Genomic DNA, 24,448 nt, shown 5'->3' on the forward strand with positions numbered 1-24,448 from the left:
GCATATCCTCAATTTTACTCCTCCTCATAAAATCCCTTTGTTTTGCATATCTAATACTTCTTTTTTTAATTGTCCCTTTCATTTTTTCCCACCACTCACATACATTTTCATCAAATAACGCATTTTGCATTTCATAATCTATACATTTTTTTATATTTTCTTTGTATGTCTCTTCTTTTAGCAAGTCTGCATTCAAACACCACATTCCTCCCCCCCTCTCCACCTCGTTTACATCCATCTTAACCATCATCATAGCATGATCACTTATTCCCACAAACTTATATTTCACATTCTTTACATATTTCAACATTTCCCTTTTGGTTAAACATAAATCTATTCTGCTCTGTTTCAAAACACCCATCACCAATTGTCTTCTAGAGAAGTCTTTTTTGTAGGGATTTTCTTCCCTCCATACATCTACTATGTCCTCATTTTGCATCCATTCAGTTAGATATTTCCTGGATGCATCTGATTTAAAGTTTGCACTACTTGATGCATCCAGTCTCGTGCACCATACATTGAAATCCCCAACTACAATATAGTTGCCTTTACATAACGGCTTAATTTCTTTAAAGATTTCTTTTCTTTCGTTTTCTATGTTAGGTGCATAAATGTTTATCAGCCTGAAACATTCATTTTGAAACACAAATTCAGTCACTAACAGTCTCCCATTACCATCCTTGTATACTTGCTTCACATTATTCAATATATCTCCTTTTATAAGAGTTGCCACACCACAGGATTTTGCATTCCCATGATTCACAAAAATTTCCCCTTCCCACCTCTTCCTTATGTTGTCCATTATATCATCAGACCAATGTGTTTCTTGCAAACAGAATACTTCAGCTTTTAACAATCCCTTGACCTTCTCAAACTTATTTTCATCTCTTAATCCATTGCTATTCAAACAGGCAATGTTCATAAAGCCCCACATAGCAAGTATCGTCATTTTTAAAAGAATCATCCTCATTTTGTTAATTCCAGACACTTACTTTCTGCCGTATGCTCCTCTATTTCTTTCTTCTTTCTTTTCTTCTGCACCCTTTCCCCTTTACTTGTGTCCATGTCCTCGTCGTCAATTGTCACCAGACTTTCTTGCACCTCTCTCTTCCCTCCAGCGCTCTCCACCTGCAACTTTTCTTCTTGCCTTTTCACATTGTCACCCTCCTGACTCTTGCCATCAGCTTTCACTCCTTCCCCTTCTCTGTCTTCACACTCCAAGATGTTCCTTTCCATCTTTTTTCCAGGTTCCGCTTCCCTCTCTTCCTTTTTTTTCTCTCTCTCTCTCCATCTCCTCCCTGCAGCCTCCTCCTCTTGATCACTCACATCCACAATCGCTCTCCATTCCGTTGTTCTTTCTTCCCAACTCCATGCATCCCTTCTCTCTTCTTGTCCAGTCATTTCACCTACCTCTCCTTCGATCTCCACCTCCTCATCCACCTCATACTGATCCGAATCCTCCCCATTGCTGTTTCTCTCACCTATCTCTGCTGGGGTTTCACACACACATAATCCAGGTCGCATATTGCACATTTTGCAGTTCTCTTCCTTGCACTCTCTCGCGTAATGACCTTGCCTTTGACACTTAAAACAGCTGAAGCTTGGACAGTCTCTTACAATATGACCTGGCTGAATGCACAGGCGACAGACTTTCACTTGCCTATCATGTATTACCCTGAAGTGCTCCGTCCCTCCTAATGTCTCAAACTTCGTTGAATACGGCAGTGATTTTACCACCTCATTGAACTTTACCTTTAAAAATCTTGTTCCATCAGCGATATCCGTCCCCGGCCACATTCTCCTTCTCACACTTGAGGTTGCTTTAACTCCCCATTCAGACAGCTTTTTAAGTATCTCCTCATCCTGTATGTATGTTGGTAACCCAAGGAACGAGACCACCATCTCCATACAGTCCACCTCTTTCGCCATCACCCGACTATTCTTTATCTTAAGCCCATCCAACAATTTCTCCTTTCCTTTTTCCTCCTCCATTGTCAACTCGTATTCTTTTGGTGTTTTGAATCTACATCCGATCACCACTCCACATTCTTCTCTCACTTTCTTCAGTATCTCCATCATTGTTAGTCTATCTTCTCCTTCTATTTCCACCAACACTGTGAGCCTCTTTTCATAATGCCTTTTTCTTAGACCCAGCTCTCCGTCCATTTCTCTTGTGTTCCTTTTCTCCTGTCCTTTTGCATTCTCCATTTGTCACACCGTGTTGTAGCCTTCTCAGTGTAGAAAGTATTTATTTATAGGGATTAAATGACTTTAAAGCAGACCAGTTCCCCTTTTTTTAAAAAGGTTGTTTTTAACTTCAAGGCTTCAGTTTCCAATTTTCAACTCTCCACACTTGTTGTTTGATATCCTCCTGCAAGCTGTACCACTTCCTGCTTCCACTAGGGCGTCCACACAGGCAGTCTCCCATCCATGTATTAACCAGGCCCAAACCTGCTAATATTCAGAAATCGGGCATTGACTCTATTTTTTGGCAAAATTATTATATACTAAGTGAAATTTTTCCAAAAAGTTTAAAGCACCTGGTATTCCCAGGCAGTCTCCCATCCAAGTACTAACCAGACCCAAACCTGCTAAGATTCAGAGATTGGGCATTGACTCTTTTTTTTTTTTTTTTTGCAAAATTATTATATAATTTGTGAAATTTTCCAAAAAGTTTAAAGCACCTGGTATTCCCAGGCAGTCTCCCATCCATGTACTAACCAGGCCCAAACCTGCTAATATTCAGAAATCGGGCATTGACTCTATTTTTTGGCAAAATTATTATATACTAAGTGAAAATTTTCCAAAAAGTTTAAAGCACCTGGTATTCCCAGGCAGTCTCCCATCCATGTACTAACCAGGCCCAAACCTGCTAATATTCAGAGATCGGGCATTGACTCTATTTTTTGGCAAAATTATTATATACTAAGTGAACAATTTCCAAAAAGCTTACAGCACCTGGTATTCCCAGGCGGTCTCCCATCCAAGTACTAACCAGGCCCAAACCTGCTTAGCTTCCGAGATCAGACGAGATCGGGCATAGCCAGGTTGGTATGGCCGTAAGCGAAGACTGCCGCAAAGAGAGGGCTATATAGAGATCAGCCAATCTAATCGCCAGTACATTATATAAGTAGGAAAGAAAACCCAAAAGCTTAAAGCACCTGGTATTCCTAGCCGGTCTCTCATTCAAGTACTAACCAGACCTAAGCCTGCTAAGATTCAGAGATTGGGCATTGACTCTTTTTTTTTTTTTTTTTGCAAAATTATTATATAATTTGTGAAATTTTCCAAAAAGTTTAAAGCACCTGGTATTCCCAGGCAGTCTCCCATCCATGTACTAACCAGGCCCAAACCTGCTAATATTCAGAAATCGGGCATTGACTCTATTTTATGGCAAAATTATTATATACTAAGTGAAAATTTTCCAAAAAGTTTAAAGCACCTGGTATTCCCAGGCAGTCTCCCATCCATGTACTAACCAGACCCAAACCTGCTAATATTCAGAGACCGGCATTGACTCTATTTTATGGCAAAATTATTATATACTAAGTGAAAAATTTCCAAAAAGTTTAAAGCACCTGGTATTCCCAGGCGGTCTCCCATCCAAGTACTAACCAGGCCCAAAAGTGCTTATCTTCCGAGATCAGACGAGATCGGGCATAGCTTTTTTTTTTTTAGCTTTTTTTTTTTTATTCACAGTCAAAATACAAGTTGTGTACAAGACTTTAAAGCTGTTACAGGGAAATTTTCATAAAAACAAAAGCATTTCACAAAAGAATTTTTCCAAAATATGCATAACACTAAAAACCAAAAACATCTAAATTCACAAATTCATCGAATTCTTTAATCTTATCTTGGCATATAAAAGTGCTTTTGTTTTAAAATATATGTAACCTCCTTCGTAAAAATTCCATAAAAATCCCCCATCTTGTTTTCCAGTTTAAAATAACTGTACAGCATTTTTACATAATCTTCAACCAACTGTTTAAAAATCAACCATAGGTTAGCAATAAAATCTCTGTTTTTGACTATATTCCTTCTTTTCCATATTGCTGTTGTTTTCAATCTACTTCCCCCGCTCAATATGTTTTTCTTCACACTTTCTTTCCCACCAAAAGTTTTTTCCTTAGTGTCTCTTACCTCCTCTTGGCTTGTAATGTCCTTTACTCCATCATCTCCTTCTTCTTTGTTTTCCATCTTATTCTGTTCAACATTACCATCAAATAGTTGTAGTCCCATCGTCATTTTTGCTCTTTCTGTCGTTTTTTCTCCGCCCCGTTCATCTTTACTTACTCTTTCTTCGCCGCTTTGTATCTCCTTTATCATGACACTTACTTGCTGTGGTACACCTCCTTCATCATCCTCTTCCACATTCGCTCCATCATTGTGTGAATCCATCTCCATTCCCTCATGTACTTCTTCATAATTTTCACATATGCACCTTTGTGATGCCCTCTCACAGCTTTGGCACTGCGGGGCTTTGCAGTCCCGTACATAATGCCCCTGCTCCAGGCATCCTCTTTCATCTTTGCTCACTCTTTCTTCGCTTCTCTGTATATCCTTTGTTATGACACATTCTTGTTGTAGTACACCTCCTTCATCATCCTTTTCCACATTCTCCCCTTCGTTGTGTAAATCTGTCTCCATTTCCTCATGTGCTTCTTCATAATTTTCACATCTACACCTTTGTAATGCCTTCCCACAGCTTTGGCACCGCGGGGCTTTGCAGTCCTGCGCATAATGCCCCTGCTCCATGCATTCTCGGCATATAAAATGAGGACAATCCTTCTTTTCGTGATCAACACTTGAACATATTCTGCAAGTTTTCACTTGGTGATCATGAATCACTCTAAAATATTTGATTCCTTCCTCCGTTTCAATCCTTGTATTATATGGAAGGGACACCACGTCCTTTGGAAATTTAACTCTGATAAATCTTGTTCCATCCGCCACCGTTGTCCCAGGGTAAAACCTCCTTCTCAGAGGTAGTATCGGTGTAACCCCCCAGCTTGTTAATTTTTGCAGTACTTCCTCATCACTTATATAATTTGGCAAATTTAGAAAAGAAACCATCCTTTCTGTTGCACAAAGCTTCCTCATTTCACACATTTGCCCATTAATTAATATTCCATCCAATATATGTTCAAAGTCTGTTTCTTCCTCCAAAGTGAGTTCATATTCAAAATCAGTTTTTTTCCTTAGTCCGTATAATTTGCCAATTCCAGTTTTGTCCTCTACAGCTTTAATTATCATCATAACAGTTAATTTGTCCGGATTTTTCACATTCATTGTCAGCGTTGTTTCTTTTTTGTACTCTCTCTGGTATCTCATTTTCCCTCTCAACTTATTTATCATTTCATCTTTTTGACTTTCCTCTTTTCTCTTTTCACCATTTGAATAATCCTTTGCTTTACCTTGTAGCCTCTGTTGTTGTTCAGTCCTTTCTTTCAGCATTTCAGTTCCATTTCTCTTCTTCCTCGAGACCACAGTTGCCCATGTTTCCTCTTCTTGATTTTCATTATTTTCTTTAATCATAGTTTTGAATGAACTAGTCCCTTCATCTACTTTGTTGGATTTTATCTCCAGTTCTTTTCCCAGTCCTGGTCCATTATCCATTATTTCCTTCCTTGTTTGTAGACCTCTCAAACGATATCAAAAACCAAAACCAAAAACTCAACCCCAAACAGTTAAAAAACTGCTTGGGGTTAAACCGTGAAAATTACACCAAAAGTGAACTTTATAACTTTTAACTTAGCAAAAAAATAAATAAAATAAAACATTAACAAAAATGGCCGAGAGCCTTTCTCTCCAACTGCAGCCAAATCACTGATTGGAATGTACCAACTAGATCGGGCGTGGCCAGGTTGGTATGGCCGTAAGCGAAGACTGCCGCAAAGAGAGGGCTATTTAGAGATCAGCCAATCTAATCACCAGTACATTATATAAGTCGGAAAGAAAACCCAAAAGCTTAAAGCACCTGGTATTCCTAGCCGGTCTCTCATTCAAGTACTAACCAGACCTAAGCCTGCTAAGATTCAGAGATTGGGCATTGACTCTTTTTTTTTTTTTTTTTGCAAAATTATTATATAATTTGTGAAATTTTCCAAAAAGTTTAAAGCACCTGGTATTCCCAGGCAGTCTCCCATCCATGTACTAACCAGACCCAAACCTGCTAATATTCAGAGACCGGCAATGACTCTATTTTTTGGCAAAATTATTATATACTAAGTGAAATATTTCCAAAAAGCTTACAGAACCTGGTATTCCCAGGCGGTCTCCCATCCAAGTACTAACCAGGCCCAAACCTGCTTAACTTCCGAGATCAGACGAGATCGGGCATATCTTTTTTTTTTAGCTTTTTTTTTTTTTTATTCACAGTCAAAATACAAGTTGTGTACAAGACTTTAAAGCTGTTACAGGGAAATTTTCATAAAAACAAAAGCATTTCACAAAATATTTTTTCCAAAATATGCATAACACTAAAAACCAAAAACATCTAAATTCACAAATTCATCGAATTCTTTAATCTTCTCTTGGCATATAAAAGTGCTTTTGTTTTAAAATATATGTAACCTCCTTCGTAAAAATTCCATAAAAATCCCCCATCTTGTTTTCCAGTTTAAAATAACTGTACAGCATTTTTACATAATCTTCAACCAACTGTTTAAAAATCAACCATAGGTTAGCAATAAAATCTCTGTTTTTGACTATATTCCTTCTTTTCCATATTGCTTTTTTGGCCAAAATTAAAAACAAATTAATTAGTTTCTTGTTTGCTGTATTCTCTGCCATTCCCAACATAAAAAATGTATTCCAGTTATAGTCCCCCTCATTATCTCTTAAGTCTTTGATTATTTCCTTTAATTCCTTAAAAAATGGGTTCAACTTCTCACAGAATAAAAACAAATGTAAAATTCCTTCATCTTCTTTTTTACAAACTCTGCATTGGGCATTAGTTTCTTTCTGCATTGCACACAATCTCATTTCAGTAAAAATCACATTTTGTCTAATAAAATAATCAAAACTTTGTAAATCCACATCCAACCATTTCCATGTCATGTTCTTCCATATATCTTCCTCTTCAATTTCATTAAAATGCCTTATCCATAACTGATTGGCAAGAGGTTTTTTAAAAACTCTATTTATAAAAAACCCATAAAACATTTTAACAGAACCCAAATTAAAATTCACCATATTGTCTTTACATTTTAGAAACACGCTCATTTTATTTTCTTTTTCTCCCTCCTTAATAATTTCTTCCAGCCATTTTCCTGGGATTGCTTTTTTTACTTGTTCATATTGTCTTTTTAAAACATTTACATTAAAGTCCTCCTTCTCCTCATCCATTGCATCTATGATCACTTGAAGTGGTAAAAATCCCTCTTTAAATTCCCATAAAACATCCCTCACCTTTACAAACCCTGCTTGCAACCACTTCTTAAAATAGATATCATACTCTTGCATCTTTATTTTCCCATTTAAAAACAGAGGTTGATTTAAAATCATTTCTCTCCCCTCCGGATTAAAATCCACCTCTGTTAAAAAAAGCCTCCAAGCGCTTAAAACCTCTTTGTAAAATGGTGGGATCCCCTCCATCATCCAATTCTTAAGCTTCATCCATAAAACATTTTCCCCCAAATTAAAATTCCCACATTTATTTAAATAAAGAGCCATCAATCTCTTCCACTCTGCTCTGTTCGTATCATCCAAATATTTTCTTACCACCTTTACTCTCATGCTTTTCATTTTTTGTTCTACATCCACCAAACCCATCCCTCCCTCCCCCGGTTTCCCAATCAGTGTAAAATATGCAATTCTTGGAGGCTTTTTGTCCCATAAAAATTCTAAAACACATTTCTTTATTCTCTTAAAAACCCAGTCTGGCAATGCATCACATGTAATGTATACCACATTCTAGATAACATTAGCATGTTTACAACTAAAATTTTCCCTTTTAAACTTAAAAACCTGCTTCTCCAGAAAATCAGTCTTCTTTCCATCCCTCCCACCGTCTCTTCCCACATACTGTCCGTAGCCTCCTTTTCATTCTTTGCTACAATTATTCCTAAAATCTTTATTTCTTGCACCTCTGTAAACTTACAGACCCCTGTAAGAACCTCCGCCCTTCCATATTTCATGTATACAGTTTTTTCTTCATTTATCTTTGCACCCGAACCCTCACAATACAGTTTTGTTTTCTCCATCACTCTTTTAACACTTTCTACATTTTCAACCACAATTGTCGTGTCATCAGCATATTGAAATATTGTCTTTAATTCTTCTCCCTCTTCCATTTGTATTCCATTTATTCTTTTTTCTCTATTTATTAAAAGCCCTAAAGGTTCTGCTACCAATGAGTACAACTGCGCCGACAATGGACACCCCTGTCTTATGGATCTTAAAACTTTAAAAGGTTGAGTTAAAAAACCATTGCATTTTACTTTTGTAAAAATATCCCTGTATAAAACCGAAATCCATTTAATAAAATTATTCCCAAACCCAAATTCCTTTAAAACTGCAAATAAAAAGCCATGTTCAACTCTGTCAAAAGCCTTTTCAAAATCCATACTAATAACATAAGCACTTTTGCCTTTTTCTTTTATATACCCTGCTATATCTCTAATGCTGCTAGTAACATCTGCTATATCTCTCGCCTTTACTCCATACGCCTGGTTTGTTTCTATTATATTTGGCATGACATTTTTTAATCTGTTTGCTAAGACCTTGGCTAAAATTTTAAAATCAGTGTTTAGCATTGTAATGGGTCTAAAATTTTTCAGCTCAGTTTTGTCTCCTTTTTTCTTGTATATTATTTTCATTAATCCTAGCCCCATTCTTGGGCTTACTCTTTCTTTTTTAAAAACTTCTTCAAAAATTTCATTTAAAATCACGCTTACTTTTTCTTTAAAAACTTTGTAAAACTCACTTCCAATACCATCTACTCCGGGGCTTTTCCTCACTCTTAATTGATTTATGGCATGTATGATCTCTTCAGTTTCTATTTCCCTTTCACATATTTTTTTATCCTGTTCGCCAACTTTCCTTGTTATCTGTTGCAACAAAATATTCCTTTTTTCCTCATCTCCCCCCTCAGACTTAAAAAGTTCCTCATAAAATGATTTAACTTCTTTTAAAATCCCCTCTGTATCTGAGACCACCATTCCATTGCTACTTTTAAGTTCTTTAATTGTTTCTGCTCTCCCCCTGCTTTTCTCAAGATTAAAAAAGAATCTGTTACATTTTTCCCCTTCCACCGTATATTTTGCTTTGCTTCTCAACATTGCCCCCTTGCATTTCTCCTCTTCTATTTTTCTCAACGTATTTTCTATTTCAATTACTTTTTGCACATCTACTTGGTTTTTATTTAACTCCTCTTTTAGAGTTCTCCTTATTTCTCTCTCCTTGGTTCTTTTAACCTTTTGTAATAAATTACAGTAGTTCATAGAATATTTCTTAATATCATACTTAACATTTTCCCACCATTGCCTTTTGTCTTCCATATACATCAGGTCTTTTTTCCTCCCCTCTAATATCATTTCAATCTCTTTTTTAAAACTTTCATTCTTTAAAACCTCAGTGTTTAAAATCCACACCCCAGGTCCCTTTGTTTGTCTTTTAAAATCCATCGTCATTAAAACCATTTTGTGATCGCTTAAGGTCGTTTCTTTGTAAAATATTCCATCAATGAAACATTCAAGATTTCTGGTACTTAAAAAATAGTCTATTCTGGTTTGGCACATAAAATTCCCCACCAACTGTCTTCTTGAAAATTCCTTCTTTTTTCCATTTCTTTCCCGCCACACATCAATCATATTTTTCTCTTCCATCACTGACCTTAATTCTTTTCTACCCCCATCCGATTTAAAAACCATCCCATTTGCCATATCCATTTTACTAAAAACAGTGTTAAAATCCCCTGCAATCACCACCTTCCCCCATTTTTCAATTACATCAGCTAAAACATTAAAGTATATTTTATTTTATTTTTCTCCATTGGGAGCGTGCACGTTCACTAGAACAAATTTGTCTTCTTCCATTTCGATTTCTACCACCATACATTTTCCTTTTTTATCATTATATATAAGTTTTGTCTTTATACCTCTGTCTTTTCTTATTAAAACCGCCACTCCTCCTCCCATTTTTTCCTCTTCATTGTTAACAAGTAACTCCCCTTCCCATCTTTTTCTAATATCCTCCATAACATTCTCTTTCCAGTTTGTCTCTTGCAATAAAATCACATCTTCATTTCGACACAATTCCTTCACCTTTTCAAATTTATAAACATTCATTAATCCTCTAGCATTAAAAGTCACAATTTTCAGCACCATAAAATAAAATAAAAGCCATAAAATCCCCATTTTGTCAGTTCATTCACTCTCCTTCCTTTACCATTTCCCCACTGTCTTGTTTTTCATCACATCCTTGTTTTAATACTTTTCTTTTGGCTTTCTCTAAATTTGGTGTTACCTTAGTTTGTCTTCTTCTTTTATTGATTCCTGTAGTGCCGGCATCGTCGATGCATTCACTGTCTTTGTCCATTCTCCCATCCTCGCTGACCCACTCCTGATCCTCTGTCTTTTCCAGTTGAATCTGTAAAGTATCAGTTATTTCCATCAGTGACCCCGTTTCCTCACTGCACTGCGTTGATCCAGTCCTTTCACTTTCCTCTTCAACGTCCGTGCTTGTGGTATCCTCTCTTGGTGTCCCTTCCGTGTTTTCGTGTAGCTCCTCTTCACCGGCTTCCACATGCATCTGCCCACACCTCTGCTCTTCCTCCTGATGTTGTTCTCCGAACCAGCACTCGCACTTGTTTAACACAAGCCTGCAGTCCGGGCACCTCACCGCATTACAGTCCCTCGCGAAATGTCCCCTTTCCGAGCACTTATAGCATTTGAAGTCAGGACAGTCCTTCATCATGTGTTCAGGGCTCATACATAACCTACAGGTTCTCACCTGCTGGCTATGTATCACCCTGAAATACTGAGGTCCTTCTTCCGTCTCCATTCTCGTGCTGTAGGGCAGGGAAGCCACCTCTTTTGGAAACCGTACTCTCAGGAATCTCGTTCCATCCTCAATGCGGGTGCCCGGGTAGAATCTCCTTTTGATCTGTGAGATAGGAGTCACCCCCCATCCCTCCAGCTTCTTTAAAATATCGTCATCCTCCAAGTAAGCAGGCAGATGCATGAAAGATACAGCAAAATCCTTATTGTTCAACTTTTTAATTTCACAAGTCTTTCCTTTAATCATCAATCCTTCTTCCAGTTTCTCAATATCTTCCTGTTTTTCCTATGTAATTTCATATTGTTTCATCATTTTTGGTCTTACCGCTAGTATGCTAGTCACTTCGATCTTGTCTTTCAATGCTTCTATAATGTCCTCTGCTCTCCCATCTTGTACCTCCATCAAATCAATCACTACCGTTGCTTCCTTGGTATAGATCCGTTTCATTCGCCTTTCTGGGTAATCCTTTTCTCGTTGTCTTTGATCCAGTCCATTTTCAGTTAGCTGCCTTGTCTGTTTTGCCAAATCCATGTCTGTAGCCGTTAATCCGTCCATTTTAACAAAAAACACAAAACTAAAACGATCCCTCCCAAACAGCAAAGCTGTTGGGAGGACAAATAACAAAAATAACACAAAAAACTAGAAACAAAAACACTTATCTTGAACAAAAACAACGCAAAAAAAAAAAAAATCAAAAGTTTGGGTGAGCCTTTCTCACCTCCCTATAGCCAACACACTTCCTGTTTCTCACTAGCTCTCTAGTGCCCTCAGGTTGGTATGGCCGTAAGCGAAGACTGCCGCAAAGAGAGGGCTATTTAGAGATCAGCCAATCTAATCGCCAGTACATTATATAAGTAGGAAAGAAAACCCAAAAGCTTAAAACACCTGGTATTCCTAGCCGGTCTCTCATCCAAGTACTAACCAGACCTAAGCCTGCTAAGATTCAGAGATTGGGCATTGACTCTTTTTTTTTTTTTTTTTTGGCAAAATTATTATATAATTTGTGAAATTTTCCAAAAAGTTTAAAGCACCTGGTATTCCCAGGCAGTCTCCCATCCATGTACTAACCAGGCCCAAACCTGCTAATATTCAGAAATCGGGCATTGACTCTATTTTTTGGCAAAATTATTATATACTAAGTGAAAATTTTCCAAAAAGTTTAAAGCACCTGGTATTCCCAGGCAGTCTCCCATCCATGTACTAACCAGACCCAAACCTGCTAATATTCAGAGACCGGCATTGACTCTATTTTTTTTGGCAAAATTATTATATACTAAGTGAAAAATTTCCAAAAAGCTTACAGCACCTGGTATTCCCAGGCGGTCTCCCATCCAAGTACCAACCAGGCCCAAACCTGCTTAGCTTCCGAGATCGGGCATAGCCAGGTTGGTATGGCCGTAAGCGAAGACTACCGCAAAGAGAGGGCTATTTAGAGATCAGCCAATCTAATCGCCAGTACATTATATAAGTAGGTAAGAAAACCCAAAAGCTTAAAGCACCTGGTATTCCCAGGCAGTCTCCCATCCATGTACTAACCAGACCTAAGCCTGCTAAGATTCAGAGATTGGGCACTGACTCTATTTTTTGGCAAAATTATTATATACTAAGTGAAACATTTCCAAAAAGCTTACAGCACCTGGTATTCCCAGGCCCAAACCTGCTTAGCTTCCGAGATCAGACGAGATCGGGCATAGCCTTTTTTTTTTTTTTTTTTTTTTTTTTTTTTTACAAACTTAAAATATTACATTAAAAACATTGTACACATTTTCCACAGAACCATGACAAACAAGAGACAATCACAAAAACAATAACAATCATTCAAATTTCTCCCATATCCAAGTTACACCATCTATTTGATACTGTCACATTGTGTCCTTCTACAGATATATTACATATTGTTGTATACATACAATTCCATTTTGTTTTGTTAAATTAATTATATTTTTAAACTTCAGTTTAGATGACAACCCTCTAACATTAAGTGAGACCAAACATAAATTACTCATAATGAAATAAAATAAAAAACACAAACCCAAACAACCCATCATCCATATGTGGTCTCTCTTAATATCTAGGAATTTAGATCTACTTTATCTTCAATTAGCCTTGTTCTGTCTTCTCTTCTTAACTTTTATTTCTTTAATACTTGTTTAATATTTATTTGCGGTACTCTTATCATTTTACGTCTTCTGTTCATAATGCCCAATGTTCTGCTTTCAAGTTCAAGGTTAATTTCATCAGTTTCCTCATCGCTTACCTCCTCTTTATTCCAACCAGCTGCAATTTCACTCGTTGTTGCACATTCCTTTTCTTTCATTTGTCCATCATTAGCAATTGTTTGTTGTATCTCAGTCTCCATTGTATGCACTTCAATTTCTTTATCTGCGTTATCCTCTCTCCTCGTGGAGTCCTCCTTTCCTTGCTTCCTTAAATCATCAGAAATCCCATTCACCTCCTGTATTTCATCTTTCCTTCTATTTCTGCTTGTCTCCTCCATGTGCTCCTGCACCTCTATCTCCATTTCTGCATTGTCCTCCTCTTCAGATCCACACGTACACCTCATCCATGTCTTTTCACAGCTTTGGCACCGCAGGGCTTGGCAGTCCCGCGCAAAATGCCCCTGTTCCAGACATTCTCTGCAGGTATATTGAGGACAGTCCTTTTTTTCATGCTCTGTGCTTGTAAATATTCTGCAAGTCTTTAGCTGGCCATCATGAATTACTCTGAAGTATGTTGGTCCCTCCTCTGTGTCAAATCTCACATTGTATGGCAGAGTCACAATTTCCTGTGGGAATTTTACTCTTAAAAACCTTGTTCCATCCGCAACAGTGGTGCCAGGATAATATCTCCTTCTTAACGGGAGAATAGGATTTACTCCCCAATCCACCAGTTTTTGAATGATTTCATCATCTTTTATGTAGTTTGGCAAAAGCAAAAAAGAGACCATTCTTTCAGTTTTATATAGTTTTTTGATCTCACAAAACTGTCAATCAATCAGTAATCCATCTATTAGCTTTTCACAATCCATCTCATTCTCCATGGTTAGTTCATAGTCAACATTACTTTTTTTCCTCAGTCCATACAGCTTTCCAAAACCAGTTTTCTCTTCCACAGCCTTTATTATCATCATCACAGATATTATTATTTTTTTTTTTCTGGATCATTAACAGTCATTGTTTGCGTTGCTTTTTTTTGTAGTCTCTCTGATATTTCGATTGGCTTTTTATCTTTTTCATTGTCTCATTTCTTTGGACTGCTTCTTGTCTTCCATCAGTATAATCTCTTGTTTGTTTACCTTGACTTGTATATAGCTCTTCTGTTCCTTTACTCCTTGCATCCATTACATTCTTCTTTCTCCTTGTGGCAACCATTGCTCATGTTTCTTTGTCATCTTTATCCTTTCCGTTGTCCATTTCTTTGTTTCTTTCAGTGTAGTCGTTGTCCTCAGTCTCTTGGTCTAATATCCGTTCCGGTTCAGTAACTGTAATATCCGTCATTTTGAAAAAAATAAAACCCCAGACAGTAAAACTGTCTGAGGTTTAAACAAAAAATAAATTTAACTTATAAATTGAAAGTAATTATCAAAATAAAACACAATAAAACCAAACTAGGGGAGAGCCTTTCCCTCCCAAACTGCCACCTCACACTTCCTGGATCGTACCAACTCAGAGCATAACCAGGTTGGTATGGCCGTAAGCGAAGACTGCCGCAAAGAGAGGGCTATTTAGAGATCAGCCAATCTAATCGCCAGTACATTATATAAGTAGGTAAGAAAACCCAAAAGCTTAAAGCACCTGGTATTCCTAGCCGGTCTCTCATCCAAGTACTAACCAGACCTAAGCCTGCTAAGATTCAGAGATTGGGCATTGACTCTTTTTTTTTTGGCAAGATTATTATATAATTTGTTTAATTTTCCAAAAACTTTAAAGCACCTGGTATTCCCAGGCAGTCTCCCATCCATGTACTAACCAGACCCAAACCTGCTAATATTCAGAGATCGGGCATTGACTCTATTTTTTGGCAAAATTATTATATACTAAGTGAAAATTTTCCAAAAAGTTTAAAGCACCTGGTATTCCCAGGCAGTCTCCCATCCATGTACTAACTAGACCCAAACCTGCTAATATTCAGAGACCGGCATTGACTCTATTTTTTGGCAAAATTAATATATACTTAGTGAAAAATTTCCAAAAAGCTTACAACACCTGGTATTCCCAGGCGGTCTCCCATCCAAGTACTAACCAGGCCCAAACCTGCTTAGCTTCCGAGATCAGACAAGATCGGGCATAGCCAGGTTGGTATGGCCGTAAGCGAAGACTACCGCAAAGAGAGGGCTATTTAGAGATCAGCCAATCTAATCGCCAGTACATTATATAAGTAGGTAAGAAAACCCAAAAGCTTAAAGCACCTGGTATTCCCAGGCAGTCTCCCATCCATGTACTAACCAGACCTAAGCCTGCTAAGATTCAGAGATTGGGCATTGACTCTATTATTATTATTTTTTTTGCAAGATTATTATATAATTTGTGAAATTTTCCAAAAAGTTTAAAGCACCTGGTATTCCCAGGCAGTCTCCCATCCATGTACTAACCAGTCCCAAACCTGCTAATATTCAGAGATCGGGCATTGACTCTATTTTTTGGCAAAATTATTATATACTAAGTGAAAAATTTCCAAAAAGCTTACAGCACCTGGTATTCCCAGGCAGTCTTCAATCCAAGTACTAACCAGGCCCAAACCTGCTTAGCTTCCGAGATCAGACGAGATCGGGCATAGCCAGGTTGGTATGGCCGTAAGCGAAGACTGCCGCAAAGAGAGGGCTATTTAGAGATCAGCCAATCTAATCGCCAGTACATTATATAAGTAGGTAAAAAAAAACAAAAGCTTAAAGCACCTGGTATTCCTAGCCGGTCTCTCATCCAAGTACTGTAACGCCCCGTCTAGGGGTAGAGCGTAACATGGGAAAAAACAAGCGTGAACCATAAACTTCTTTTGAATTTTATTTGGGAGTTCACTTTCAGGAGCTGACAGTGCCAAAATAATAAACAAAATGTTCTAAATATTAATCCCTCTAAATTACCTATCCAAAATTAAAAATAAAAAAACAAAAATACAATTCTCTTAACCTAACTACCTAATCCAAAAACAGAGACCCAAACATTACAAAAACAAAAGGTGGTGTCTAACTCCCTACTTTCCCAAAACTATTTACAATATTCAATATAAGATTTACAAAGAAACATCAAGCTCAGAGGAATATCCAACAAATGGGGGTAAAACAACACAAGCACCGTACAAACAGCATGGTTCACAAAATGGCCGCCCCCCCCCCCCCCAAAGGAAATGCTGTCATCTCTTTTAAAGGGGCGAAGACCAATCAGAGTGCAACAGCAATGAGTCTGCAGGAACCAATCAGCAGCAACCTGGGCAGACACACACAAACCAAAACACAAAAACTATAGGGTCGTAACACCCCCACATATAAGAGTAAACATGTTTTACATAGTTTACAATTAACACCTAGACAGAGAATCTGCTATCACGTTGTCAGCACCCTTCTTGTAATTGATTTGCAAATTACAGCTCTGACAGATGAGTGACCAACGCATGAGTCTCTGGTTTTTGTTACACATTCTTTGAAGAAAAACGAGGGGATTATGGTCAGTGTATACAGCAATGGGTTGTGGACTAGAACCGATATATACTTCAAAATGCTGTAGAGCAAATAAAAGAGCTAGGGCTTCCTTTTCAATGGTACTATAGTTTACTTGATGACGATTAAACTTTTTAGAGTAGTAACATACGGGATGGTCAACTCCTTGGTCGTCTTCTTGTAATAGGACAGCACCCGCACCGTTTCCACTGGCATCCACTTCAAGTTTGAAAGGTCGACTGAATTCAGGAGCAGCTAAAACAGGAGAACTACATAACAGACTCTTCAAAGAAACAAATGCACAATGACAGTTCTCATTCCACTGGAAATTGGCATCTTTGCGAAGGATATCTGTGAGGGGTTTCACAACAAAAACTCCGATAGTACCCGGCCATCCCAAGAAATCGTCTAAGATCTCTTTTTGATTTAGGTACAGGAAAATCAACAATGGCTTGCACTTTGGCTTCCACAGGGCGAACAGTACCATGACCAACTTCTTTGCCTAAATAAGTAATGGTAGCATGACAAAACTCACATTTTGTTAGATTAAGTGTTAGATTGGCATCTTGAAATCTGGTAAACACTTCTTCTAGAGTTTTCAAATGATCATTCCAAGTATTCGAGTAGCAGACCACATCATCCAAGTATGCTTCACAGTTCTGTACATTAGCCAAGACACAATTCATTAGACGTTGAAAGGTCGCTGGAGCGTTTTTGAGCCCAAAAGCCAAGACCTTATACTGAAGGAAAGCGTCAGGGGTAGCAAATGCTGAAATCTCCGAAGCACGTTCAGTCAGCGGCACCTGCCAATACCCCTTGAGTAGATCTAGCTTAGTTACAAACTTAGCGCTGCCAATGCGATCAATGCAATCATCTATCCTGGGAAGAGGATAGGAATCTGCCTTGGTTAGTTGATTAACCTTTCGGTAATCAGTACAGAAACGTGAGGTTCCATCAGCTTTTGGGACCAACACACGGAGAACACCACGGACTACAGCTGGGTACAGCCAAACCATTTTCAATCAAATACTGAGTTTCCTTCTTCATGATTTCACGTTTCACAGGGTTTACACGGTAAGCATTTTGTTTAATGGGTCGATGGTCATGCATATCATGCATTAGCACATGAGTCACAGTAGGTACATCTGAGAAAAGCGGTGAATACTTCTCAACCAACTGCACAATTTCACTTCGAGCTGATCTAGATAAATGAGAGAGCTTAGAATCGAGGGTTACTAAAGCTTCAGAATTTTGAAGGCGTGCACCAGAAAGACAGGCACTTCCTAACCGAAGATCATCCATACTTGGAGAATAATCAGAAGAAGCTACATTTACAGAGGCTACTACAACTGGAGTCACAGAAGTTACAGGAACACTGATGGAGTTTTTAGAATTAGAACGAGAAACATACAACTTGAGCATGTTTATGTGACAAACACGAGTCTTTCTTTTCCGCTCAGGGGTTTGTACTACATAATCAGTATCATTCAACTTCTCTTCAATCACATATGGTCCGGTGAACTTTGCCTGTAGTGCAGAGCCAGGCAAAGGTAGCAACACAAGAACTTGATCGCCTATTTAAAATGAGCGTTGAACAGTCTTTTTATCAAATGTCCCCTTCATTCGGGTTTGGGAAGCTGACAAGGACTGTTGTGCTAACTTCCACATAGAATGCAAGCGTTCACGAAATGAGCTTACATGATCTAGGACACTCATAGAAGAAAACCCTGGCAGACCTCCAGAAAGTAATTGCTCTTGCAACAATTTTAATGGACCACGAAGGGTATGTCCGAAGACCAACTCAGCCGGAGCAAAACCAAGGGATTCCTGAGTGGTGTTACGAACAGCAAACAACAGAAGAGAAATCTGCTCATCCCAATCTTTATCATGTTGGAGACAGTAAGTTCTTATCATAGTTTTAAGAGTTTGGTGAAATCTTTCGAGGACACCTTGGGACTGTGGATGATAAGCACTAGATGTACAGTGTTTAATACTCAACTCTTTCATTACCTTACGGAAAAGCCTTGACATAAAGTTGGATCCTTGATCGGATTGAATGAATTTTGGAAGACCAAATGTTGTACAGAACTTCACTATGGCTTTCACGATGATCGGAGTCTTTAGTGAACGTAAGGGAATGGCTTCAGGGAACCTAGTAGCAGAACACATCAGCGTTAACAGATATGAGTGACCAGATTTAGTTCTTGGCAAAGGACCAACACAATCAATAACTAGTTTCTCAAATGGTTCACTCATTACAGGAATGGGTTTCAAGGGAGCTGGAGGAATAACTTGGTTTGGTTTTCCAGCAACTTGACACTCATAGCACGATCGACAATACTGGGTAACAGCAGACTTCATTCCGGGCCAGAAAAAATGTTTAAGAAGGTTATGGTAGGTCTTCTTAATACCCAAATGTCCGGACATCTCATGGTCATGCCCCACACTCAGTACATGTTCTCGATATGACTTCGGAAGGACTACCTGGAACACAGAGCTCCAATCTTGCTTTAAGCTCTCAGGTCTCCACTTACGCATTAGCACTCCATCGTCAATAAAATACGCTATTGTGTGGTCAGCTATCTCAGCTTTGTCAACCGCAACAGAAAAACATGACTTCAAAGTATCATCAGCATTTTGTGCCTCCATCAACTGTCTCTTGTCAAATGGGAAATCAAATTTTGGTTCCAGCTTTAAATTTTGTATAGGCCTACAAGCTTCCACATTTGTGTCTTCAGTGCCACCAACATTTAAATTCATGAATGAATCAGAGAGACCAATCTCCTTGTCGAATTTACGCGCCTGTGCACGAGTAACAACACACGAATAAAATACACTTGGAAATTTTTGATTTAACACATCATTCTGAGGTACACTAGGGACTTCAGTAACTTCAGGAAGACAAACAACTTTACTTCCAGCCAAATCATTTCCAAGAATTAGAGCTATACCCCTTACTGGTAGCTCATTACGTACAGCCATTTTAACTGAACCAGTCACAATGTCTGAACGCAAGTACACAGTATGCAAAGGAACTCTTACAACCCCAAGTTCTATTCCTTGAACTCGAACTTCTGAGTTACAACTAGACTGTGCTGAAAATGGGAGTAACATCTGCCAAGATGAAGGTTTGTGCAGCCCCAGTATCTCGAAGAATACGTACGGTTCTAGAATTTGAATCTGATTCAGACAATGACACTTCACCTTCACAAATAAAAGGTTCAAAGGTAGGATCAATAGAGGGTAATGAGTCAGGAGGATGAGGGCAAACAAAAGCTACAGACTTTGACGCATTCTGAGCCTTCCTCTGGCTTTTCCGCTGTAATGTAGGACAAACAGCAATCAAATGTCCTTTGTCATGGCAATAAAAACATTCTCTTGACATCAATGATAAATCATTTGTGTGATTATCTAGGGAAACAGCATCTGCTCTCTTAGAACTATAGTTGCTATTCACAACAGTGCGATGTGACAAACGTTGGGACTGAAAAGCAACCTTGTGCGTAAGCACAAATTCATACGCCAAAACCGAAGCTTCAGTTAAAGATGAAACTTTTTGTTCGTTGAGATAAACTACCACTTTTTCTGAAACGCAGTTTTTGAACTCTTCCATCAAAATTAATTCCTTTAACTGCTCAAACGTAGTGACTTTGCTCGCTACACACCATTTCTCAAACAATGTAGTCTTCTCACGTGCAAATTCGACAAATGTTTGACTGGTGTTTTTCAAATGAGCCCTAAATTTTTGACGGTACGCTTCTGGAACAAGTTCGTATGCTCTTAATACAGCCACTTTAACCGAATCATAGTTCATGCTTTGCTCAAGTGTCAATGCCGAACAAACCTCTTGCGCCTTCCCAACAAGTTTACACTGCAACAATAAAGGCCAAATATTTTTTGGCCACTTTAACGTGGCTGCAATGCGCTCGAACACAGTGAAATATGTGTCAACTTCCCGTTCTCTAAACGTAGGGACTAATGAAATTTGTTTACTAATATCAACATCAGTGTCAGGACTTACCTTAGACACAGGCAATGTTGCAGGAAGGGAAGGAGAAGTGATTACCGGCGTCTGCACAGGAGTATTTCCCCGTAACACTGGAGATTGTAACTGCTTAGCCTGCCCAAACTTCAATTCGAGCTCCAGCTCTTTCACTCGGACATCTCGTTGTGTCTCAAGCTCTACAGCTCGGACATGCAACAGCTGACTTTGGTATTGGCTTCGGCTTAGCTCCACTTCCAGTTCTTTCAACCGGATGGCCAGTAAGGGGTCTTTTACCAGAGACGGATCAACAGGATCTATGCCAGCTGCCTCCTGGGACTTGAATTCTGCCTCCGCAGTTTCCAAATCTTCAGATTGCGAAGTTATTGCAACACCTGTAACCACACTCTCACTAGGTAAAATGTTCTGTTTTTCAAGCTCCATGTGCAGTACCGCCTTAATCTCTTTCTTTAACGCATTTCGAGATACAACTATATCATAGAAATCTGCTATAACTAACAAATCATCTTTACAACATTTTTCCAATTGTTCTACTGTCGGCGCGATCGTAAATTTATCTAGTTCAAATTTGGATGACATACTAATCACCGTAACTCCTCCCTTACCAAAAGAAAAATCACAGTCAAAGAGAAACCACAACAGAACAACTAAATGACTAACTACTTTCCACTGGAATAGACAAGCTACCAATTTAGCAAGAATGGACGAGCCCCCAATTTCCATGTTACGCCCCGTCTAGGGGTAGAGCGTAACATGGGAAAAAACAAGCGTGAACCATAAACTTCTTTTGAATTTTATTTGGGAGTTCACTTTCAGGAGCTGACAGTGCCAAAATAATAAACAAAATGTTCTAAATATTAATCCCCCTAAATTACCTATCCAAAATTAAAAATAAAAAAACAAAAATACAATTCTCTTAACCTAACTACCTAATCCAAAAACAGAGACCCAAACATTACAAAAACAAAAGGTGGTGTCTAACTCCCTACTTTCCCAAAACTATTTACAATATTCAATATAAGATTTACAAAGAAACATCAAGCTCAGAGGAATATCCAACAAATGGGGGTAAAACAACACAAGCACCGTACAAACAGCATGGTTCACAAAATGGCCGCCCCCCCTCCCCCCCAAAGGAAATGCTGTCATCTCTTTTAAAGGGGCGAAGACCAATCAGAGTGCAACAGCAATGAGTCTGCAGGAACCAATCAGCAGCAACCTGGGCAGACACACACAAACCAAAACACAAAAACTATAGGGTCGTAACAGTACTAACCAGACCTAAGCCTGCTAAGATTCATAGATTGGGCATTGACTCTTTTTTTTTTTTTGCAAGATTATTATATAATTTGTGAAATTTTCCAAAAAGTTTAAAGCACCTGGTATTCCCAGGCAGTCTCCCATCCATTTACTAACCAGGCCCAAACCTGCTAATATTCAGAGATCGGGCATTGACTCTATTTTTTGGCAAAATGATTATATACTAAGTGAAACATTTCCAAAAAGCTTACAGCACCTGGTATTCCCAGGCCCAAACCTGCTTAGCTTCCGAGATCAGACGAGATCGGGCATAGCATTTTTTTTTTTTTTTTTTTTTTTTAATTTTATTTACAAACTTAAAATATTACATTAAAAACATTGTACACATTTTCCAGAGAACCATGACAAACAAAAGAGACAATCACAAAAACAATAACAATCATTCAAATTTCTCCCATATCCAAGTTACACCATCTATTTGATACTGTCACATTGTGTCCTTCTACAGATATATTACATATTGTTGTATACATACAATTCCATTTTGTTTTGTTAAATTAATTATATTTTTAAAATTCAGTTTAGATGACAACCCTCTAACATTAAGTGAGACCAAACATAAATTACTCATAATGAAATAAAATAAAAAACACAAACCCAAACAACCCATCATCCATATGTGGTCTCTCTTAATATCTAGGAATTTAGATCTACTTTATCTTCAATTAGCCTTGTTCTGTCTTCTCTTCTTAACTTTTATTTCTTTAATACTTGTTTAATATTTATTTGCGGTACTCTTATCATTTTACGTCTTCTGTTCATAATGCCCAATGTTCTGCTTTCAAGTTCAAGGTTAATTTCATCAGTTTCCTCATCGCATACCTCCTCTTTATTCCAACCAGCTGCAATTTCACTCGTTGTTGCACATTCCTTTTCTTTCATTTGTCCATCATTAGCAATTGTTTGTTGTATCTCAGTCTCCATTGTATGCACTTCAATTTCTTTATCTGCGTTATCCTCTCTCCTCGTGGAGTCCTCCTTTCCTTGCTTCCTTAAATCATCAGAAATCCCATTCACCTCCTGTATTTCATCTTTCCTTCTATTTCTGCTTGTCTCCCCCATGTGCTCCTGCACCTCTATCTCCATTTCTGCATTGTCCTCCTCTTCAGATCCACACGTACACCTCATCCATGTCTTTTCACAGCTTTGGCACCGCAGTGCTTGGCAGTCCCGCGCAAAATGCCCCTGTTCCAGACATTCTCTGCAGGTATATTGAGGACAGTCCTTTTTTTCATGCTCTGTGCTTGTACATATTCTGCAAGTCTTTAGCTGGCCATCATGAATTACTCTGAAGTATGTTGGTCCCTCCTCTGTGTCAAATCTCACATTGTATGGCAGAGTCACAATTTCCTGTGGGAATTTTACTCTTAAAAACCTTGTTCCATCCGCAACAGTGGTGCCAGGATAATATCTCCTTCTTAACGGGAGAATAGGATTTACTCCCCAATCCACCAGTTTTTGAATGATTTCATCATCTTTTATGTAGTTTGGCAAAAGCAAAAAAGAGACCATTCTTTCAGTTTTATATAGTTTTTTGATCTCACAAAACTGTCCATCAATCAGTAATCCATCTATTAGCTTTTCACAATCCATCTCATTCTCCATGGTTAGTTCATAGTCAACATTACTTTTTTTCCTCAGTCCATACAGCTTTCCAAAACCAGTTTTCTCTTCCACAGCCTTTATTATCATCATCACAGATATTTTTTTTTTCTGGATCATTAACAGTCATTGTTTGCGTTGCTTCTTTTTTGTAATCTCTCTGATATTTCGATTGGCTTTTTATCTTTTTCATTGTCTCATTTCTTTGGACTGCTTCTTGTCTTCCATCAGTATAATCTCTTGTTTGTTTACCTTGACTTGTATATAGCTCTTCTGTTCCTTTACTCCTTGCATCCATTCCATTCTTCTTTCTCCTTGTGGCAACCATTGACCATGTTTCTTTGTCATCTTTATCCTTTCCGTTGTCCATTTCTTTGTTTCTTTCAGTGTAGTCGTTGTCCTCAGTCTCTTGGTCTAATATCCGTTCCGGTTCAGTAACTGTAATATCCGTCATTTTGAAAAAAATAAAACCACAGACAGTAAAACTGTCTGAGGTTTAAACAAAAAATAAATTTAACTTATAAATTGAAAGTAATTATCAAAATAAAACACAATAAAACCAAACTAGGGGAGAGCCTTTCCCTCCCAAACTGCCACCTCACACTTCCTGGATCGCACCAACTCAGAGCATAACCAGGTTGGTATGGCCGTAAGCGAAGACTGCCGCAAAGAGAGGGCTATTTAGAGATCAGCCAATCTAATCGGCAGTACATTATATAAGTAGGTAAGAAAACCCAAAAGCTTAAAGCACCTGGTATTCCTAGCCGGTCTCTCATCCAAGTACTAACCAGACCTAAGCCTGCTAAGATTCAGAGATTGGGCATTGACTCTTTTTTTTTTTTTCTTTTGCAAAATTATTATATAATTTG

At 38.2% G+C, this 24,448-nt stretch overlaps 1 protein-coding gene, 3 non-coding genes and 1 pseudogene across 6 annotated transcripts in view; all 5 read right to left on the bottom strand.

The window, feature by feature from the left end:
* The window catches only part of LOC127947410 (glutamic acid-rich protein-like), a 255,412-nt gene that overhangs the window by 189,661 nt on the left and 41,303 nt on the right, over window positions 1-24,448 (bottom strand). The window lies entirely within an intron of this gene.
* On the bottom strand, window positions 2,947-3,065 carry LOC127947869 (5S ribosomal RNA). The gene has a single exon (XR_008151621.1). It is a non-coding gene; the product is annotated as a 5S ribosomal RNA (ribosomal RNA).
* Window positions 12,296-12,404, bottom strand: LOC127947789 (uncharacterized; annotated as a pseudogene).
* On the bottom strand, window positions 15,195-15,313 carry LOC127948295 (5S ribosomal RNA). The gene has a single exon (XR_008152038.1). It is a non-coding gene; the product is annotated as a 5S ribosomal RNA (ribosomal RNA).
* LOC127947562 (5S ribosomal RNA) lies at window positions 15,681-15,799 on the bottom strand. The gene has a single exon (XR_008151360.1). It is a non-coding gene; the product is annotated as a 5S ribosomal RNA (ribosomal RNA).

Source organism: Carassius gibelio, chromosome A25, assembly GCF_023724105.1.
Source record: "Carassius gibelio isolate Cgi1373 ecotype wild population from Czech Republic chromosome A25, carGib1.2-hapl.c, whole genome shotgun sequence".
NCBI lineage: Eukaryota > Metazoa > Chordata > Actinopteri > Cypriniformes > Cyprinidae > Carassius > Carassius gibelio.